General features: G+C 39.9%; 1 long non-coding RNA gene across 1 annotated transcript; it reads right to left on the bottom strand.

Annotated features, from left to right (window-relative positions):
• Window positions 1-323: 323 nt before the first annotated feature.
• LOC109307626 lies at window positions 324-4,821 on the bottom strand. Its single transcript, XR_002100322.1, has 3 exons — window positions 4,703-4,821; window positions 2,850-2,852; window positions 324-579 (listed from the first exon to the last, which is right to left on the bottom strand). It is a non-coding gene; the product is annotated as an uncharacterized LOC109307626 (long non-coding RNA).
• Between the last annotated feature and the right edge of the window lie 1,972 nt (window positions 4,822-6,793).

Here is a 6,793-nt window from a genome sequence, read left to right as displayed (position 1 = left end):
AAGACAAACACTTATGTACATTCAACAAGGTAAGACTTACTTTTGCCTTGTATCCGGTGTTTCATAAAATAAACTTTCCAATGAAAAGACAGCGTTTGTAGATGCCAGCATTGTTTGAAATCAAATATGAATTTTCATTAGACTGTAAAAGCAGTACAATGAGTAATGGAATGGTACAGTAGAAAATGATACACATATGAAGAACCATAATATTTTCTAACCAAATAAAAATAAGTGTATTGATTAGCTTTATTTTCTTTTACATCTCTGATTTCTGTGTCATCAGTCTTGCTTCAAAAAACAAAACAAAGCAAAAAAGCAACCCTTTTCCTAAGCAAAATTTTGAGACAAAAAATAATGACTTAATCCTACAAACGCCAATGGGCATTCTTAAGTATGCACTGAAGACCTGCAAGACAAAGGCCTAATCAATCTGTACCTGTATTCTAGTGATTAACCAAATTTCCACAATATGCACAAAGCATTTTATCACAAATACTGGATTTTCTAAAACATACCTGGTTTTAGTTTTTTCTTCTTTTGAAAAAACGCTGTGCAGTTAGAACTTTGAAAAGTCACCTTCGGAAATAAAAAGGAAACTTTAAAAAATATGTTTATGTATTTTTATTGGAATATATATTTATACATTTCCTATTATATGATTTTCTTTCATTTTAATTACAAATGTCTTTGGTCCAGATTCTGCTGCCTTTAAAAAAAAAAACCAAATAAACTATTCAATTATTTAAGGCGTATAATTCTTAAGTTACAAGTGAGTCAGAATCTTTCTACACAGGAACACGTTGCATAGCTGGAAAATAGCTGTGGCCTAATCCTAGAACCTTAATGAGTTTTGTCTGAAAGTTCAAGTCCAGAGATCGATTTTTGTTATTTAACATACATACATACTTTTAAACTATTTTCTTCAACATTATAGCCTATTTAAAATTCCATATGTTAAAAAGGTTTTCTTGATAAAACTATGTTTTAAAGAATTTCCCTCACCCTACTGTATTTAAAGAGCTAATGATAGTTCGTATTGTTTAGTATAACATATTTAGTTACTAACTTTGGTTGTTACTAAAAACACAATGTGTTATGCATGTAATGGCTTTTATTACGCAAACACCTAGCTCTGCAGAAGTTTAATGCCAAAACTCCCATCAATTTCAATGTGGTCAGTGTTTCATCCATTGTTCAAATCTCAAACTGAAGTAAAATAAAATAATAAACTTTTATGGGCTGAACATCCAGATAAAATACTATGCAAGTACATGAAAAACAACAGCCAAATCAGATGATAAAATAAAAGAAACTGTCTTTCATTGTTCATATAAAGTACAAAAGATAGCAAGTATGAATGATAATAAGTGTATCAGATCTCTAAAAAAATCACTTTTAATATTCTAACAGTACTCCTAGAGCAGTGTACTGTCAGTGTACTGTCAGTGATGAATAACATTTTTGAAAACTATTTTCCATCTGCCCTTCTTGCAAATCTTCAAAACATACCACAGGAGTGTTTCTAGTAAAATGTGAAAACTTCACAATACAATGCTGTAGGTGCAGCACACAGTCAGAGCTATCTGCAAATTGTAGAGCTATGAAATTTAGTGTTTCAAATAAAAACCTTTCGAGTGCCCTTTTACAATCAAAAAGAATGATTCTTCTAACAAATATATAAACAACCTATATTTCACTTACCCCACCAATCCCTTTACAAAAGAATATCAATCATCCAGAACACTTAGGGTGTTTTTACACATGCTTTGCAGAAGTGAGGGAGAGTTGGGGACTTTAATAAGAGCACCTCTGAGAGCATTAGGTTGGACCCTGGATCTCCAGCATCAAGGAGATCTACATTTTCATGCTACTCTTCACAACTGAGAGTTGCCTAACATGTTGATCGACTCCAATATAAAGGCAGGATCCTCTGTTTCATTTAGCATCATCATTACTTTTGTCTCATGGCAGGTGGCCACATGTTTTTTCCAGGCCCAGAACAATATGACTCATGATACTGGTGTCCAAGTGTCTGCTATTGTGTACAAGGCTTCTTTTAGGTCCATGTTTTGGTAAAATTAGTAATTCCTTCATCATCACCATCAATAAGAAACAACTAACACAGAAGCTGTTTTCTGCTAGAAAACAGTCACCCTTTGATCCAGCATAATATCTGACAGGAGGAAAATAACCTTGAAATTCTCATTTGCTTTATTCACCTCACATGGACGGAATGGTTCAACATTAACAAAACGTTTCAATCCCTTCCAGTTTCTTTCTGATGCTTTGGAACTTCTGGAATGAACATGTTTACACCCCAATCCTGAAACCGGTTACTGTCAACCCAAGAACTTTTGTGACTTCTGTATGTCACCAAAAATGTGGCAACATTTCTAAAAGTACCAGGAAACCTCAGAATTTTTAACAATAAAAAATCCAAGACCTGTAGAGCCGCATAAGTTCGCAAGCATCATGACTGATACAATCTTTGCTTACTTTATGCCCCCAAGCTGTTGCTTCCCACCTTGAGGCCAAGGTCTTTTGAGGCAAAACTTTCTAATTTAGATTGGTTTTGTTTGTTTTGTAAACAGTTTCTGTCATATCTTTCACTTTCCAGAAAAAACCCTTTTGAATGAATCAACTACTGGTTGGCTGACAGTTTTTCCCTTTGCATTTTCAGTTCCCTGAATCTGAGAGACAACTTGAAATATTTTAATCCAGCGGTCAACAACCTACGGCCAATGGGCTGCATCTGGCCCGCAGAACCATTAAATCTGGCCCACAGATGTGAGGCTTCAGCGGCAGTCACTCTTCCCAGGTCCCTGAGTTGCTGCAGGGATGAGCACCAGCTGCAGGTGGGTCCTTGCACCCTCCCACCTATGACCTGGGGTGGGTCATTCTGGCCCATGGCCAGAACAGGTTGCCAAACCATTTTAACACTCAGTGCTGGCTTTGATATTCAGAGTTTTTGATTTAGCTCAAGGGCTTTGTCACACAAAAGTGGCACAGGTATTGGTTCCCCCCTAAACTCTTTTGAATAAATCATGTATGAACTGCATCTTCCAGTGTAGCATTCTCTGTCCTTTCATGTATTTCCTCACTTCACATCCTCCTTCACTGTCCATGACTGACAAAGTTTATAACGGATACACTGCTTTCTGTCAAACTGTTAAAAGACGGACGTTGTACTCATCTGACAGTTTTAAGGCTTATGCCTCTTTCTTTAGCTTCTCTATAATCTCAACTTTTTTGCTTCAGACAGAAACATGCCTTTATTTTGGTTCCACGATTAAATGCGTAACTGTCACACTCCACTTAAATTACTGTGCCATTTTAAAATTTCAAAGCACTGTGTAATAAACAGTTGTCTTGCTAACAAGTAGGGGTGCACAGATAAAGATTTTTTGGGCCAATACCAATGGCTGATATAGTTGACCAGCCATGTCAGCTGATACCAATCCGATTGCTGATATGCAGCCAGGCAGCTTGGAGACCAGCCTCTGGCTGGTAAGTCTGTTGGGGTAAAAGGGTGCATGGGGCGCAGATTGAAGCCCCCATGGTGAGGGAGGGAGTGGAGCTGGGGTACAGGCAAGTGCTGCACAGCCAGGGCGGCGGTGGTGGGGTGCAGGATGGAGGTGCAGGAGGCTTGTCCAGGGGATGCGGGGGCAGGGAAGAAAAGAAAAAATAACATTTGTTTTGGTTAGCACAGTATAAAATCTTCTGGTTAAATGAAGTTCCATATCAACATTTTACTGTAAAGTACATGGGCCTTTGGATGCAAATACTTCTCTACTTAACTACACTCCCAGGAGCAGCCCCACTGAAACACTGGGAGCCTGGGTTGCACACAAAGCCAAAAACAAAGCCTAGGAAAACTCATGCTTCTGAACCAGTTCATCTTGATGTGCAACCCTGTCATGCCCACACACAGGTCTGCCGCTGGGTGAGCAGAAGAAGGCTAAAGATGAAGCAAAGATCCCCCTTACCAAACTGTACTCGGAGGGGAGACGTTTATAGGCTGAACACTGCAGGTGACGCACGAAAGGCAGCCCTAGGTTAGGTCGGAAGGGCAGACACTTCCCCGTGCCCTGCCTGCGGCAGAGGAAAAGCAACGGGGGGAAGATGGCAGGAGCAGTGGCCAGGCTTGGATCCGCAGCGAAATCGTGTTTCAGGGCTGCTTGATGTCTAGCTTCCTTCGCGAAGACGCAGGTGGTGCCCGCGCCTCCGCGCTGCAAGGGCAACCCCGGCCCCGGCCTCGGCCCTGGCAGCGCCGCCCGCTCCTGCAGCTCGGTCACCTCAGGTCGGGCTCGCCCCGCGCGCAGCCTGCGGAAACAGGCGCCCCCGCGCCGCACAAGATGGCGGCCGGCAGCGCCGCGCTAGGTGTGGCCCAGGGGCGGCTGAGCTGAGGCGACACGTGGCCGCGACCGTGGCCGGTTCCTCAGGCTTTGCAGATTCGCGCCTCGGGTGTTTAGCTGGAGCCGGCCTGACTGGGCTGCCGAGGGCCTGGAGGCAAAGCTCCCTGCCTCCGGGTAGCCCTCATATCTCGCCCCTTTCCCTTCCCGACCAAAGTCTAAAATCCACCTTTGTGCAAAAATACCTGTGCCCGGGGCCTGAAAAACAATGCCTGACTCAACAGTCAGCGAACAAGATACGACCAACCAAAAGACACGTGCACAAAGCAGGGAGACGGTACCATCACACAGGTACGGAGGACCAGATGCTTCCGCTGAGTTGGGCTGAGGTAAAGCTGGTGTCCATTTCGGTCCCCGGCACCCTGGGCGGGGCCGGTCTACACGGTGCTCAGGACTCAGTTCAGGCGTGGCCCAGCCCGGCTCTGACCGGTTCTCCTCACCTGTAAATGAAGTTAGACTAGGTCAACGATGTTCATTATTTAGCGTCATTCATCAAAAGATGGATAGGTCATAGATGTGATCAAAAGATGGATAGATTATATTAGATTGGTACATAGGACATCACTCGGGAATTTGTTTTGAATCTTCCCAGTTCCTAGAGATCACATACCATATAAAATACAAAACATGCATTGTATATATTTTTTTTTTCTTGTTGCTGCTGAAAGTGAAAGGGAAAAAAAGCCTCTGAATTTTCTAATGAAATTTAAGCAATATCAGGTAAAATATCTTACCTGATATGAAAACAGATCCTCCCTCCCTCCTTAATTAGATACTGTGGATTGCACTTCCTCTTGGGGCATTGCTTTTTTTATATACCAAATAGTAAACTGGAAAATTAATTGCAATACTGTCAAAGGTAACTATATTTTTAACTGATTTGGACCTGTCTAACATCCAACAAATAACACCAAGGGAGATACCGTAAGCATACATTGCCTCATACATAAATAGATGAAAAAAGTGACTGAAGATTTTCTTAAATACTGATTGATGATTTCACCACAAATAATTTTTATCATCCAATTTTTTTCTTTTCACCTTCTTAAAAATATTGTTTAATACGTTACTTTCTATTTAAAATTCTTTACAAATATTTGTACATGTAATTTAACCATATCCTTAGATACTTTAGAGGACTGGTGAAATTAAAAAATACATTAAAAGTTACACTCATTTTCCAAATGCCTGCATAGATTTCTCGTAATTTTCTTCATAGGAACTTCAGCCCTGAACGTACTCATTGCATCAAAATGGTATTGTGTGAAATTATGCCAAAATCTACACCATGTTTTCACACACACTCACATCTACCTCTATAAAAACTGAGCAGGTAGCCAAGGATAAAATTCAGCTCATTCATACTTCCTATTCCAATATGATGTTTATATGATACTGGACACCAAAAAATACCACAAAAGATTTTTATGGTAAGTTGGTAGAAATCCACTCAAAATTGCTAATGAATCATAAAATCAAATTCTGAGACTAAAATCATTATTTACTCAGTGATCTAAATATTCAAGGAATAGAAAACCAAGTTAAAGGATATCAACTTTATGCTTATAATACATTCTCATTTCAGAAAGAATGTTTTCTTTTTTACTATTAGAGAACGCCTTATCCAGTTTTTCTGGCCTCAGGCAAGTTTCCATCATAGTTTGCAACATCTGTTTTTAGCTGACCAGACTTGAAAGTTTAAAGCAATAATACAAACAGTTCACTTTTAAAGCTATTTTTTCTTAGATTCCCTTCCCTAGGTGGCATTTCCCTCAACACATACACACAAATCACATAAAATATATACCAAAGGAGCCTCTCAACAGCTCAGAGACAGTTTAATTTTTGATTTCCCCCAAGCCCAACATCTGATCTGCCATATGTTTTGAATCTTTCCAGCTCATAGAGATCACATACTAAGTGATAAACTTGCATGTTCTGGAGCAATGTGACTAGAAAATCAAGAACACCAGAAAGTCATTGGTCAGTGATCCATATAACAGTAGAATAATATATAGCTGTACCAAATATAAAACTGTTAAAAGCATCAGAAGTTCTGTGAAAGTTACAAATTGAGCAAAGCAGTTTTTAGATGCAGAAAAGCACCAAGATGGAATTAGGATGACTCATAGGTATGCTCCCTCCGTCTCCTATGATTTCTGAGAAATAAATTACCTCTGCCTTCTTATACATGATGGAAATTATTTTGAAGTATTAGAAAATCTAGTCGAGATATTGGCAAATGTTCATCCAATTAGATTATACATTTTGGAAGAAGAAGGGTGCAGCGTGGGAGAGTTCTTCCAATTTTATGGTTACAAGCATTGACAACGAGAGGCCTGACATCTCACAAACCCTGGAAAAACTTAACCTTATTC

The sequence above is a fragment of the Crocodylus porosus genome, unplaced genomic scaffold (genome assembly GCF_001723895.1).
Source record: "Crocodylus porosus isolate Cpor-Errol unplaced genomic scaffold, CroPor_comp1, whole genome shotgun sequence".
In the NCBI taxonomy this organism is placed as follows: Eukaryota; Metazoa; Chordata; order Crocodylia; family Crocodylidae; genus Crocodylus; species Crocodylus porosus.
This window is presented reverse-complemented; position numbering and strand designations above follow the sequence as displayed.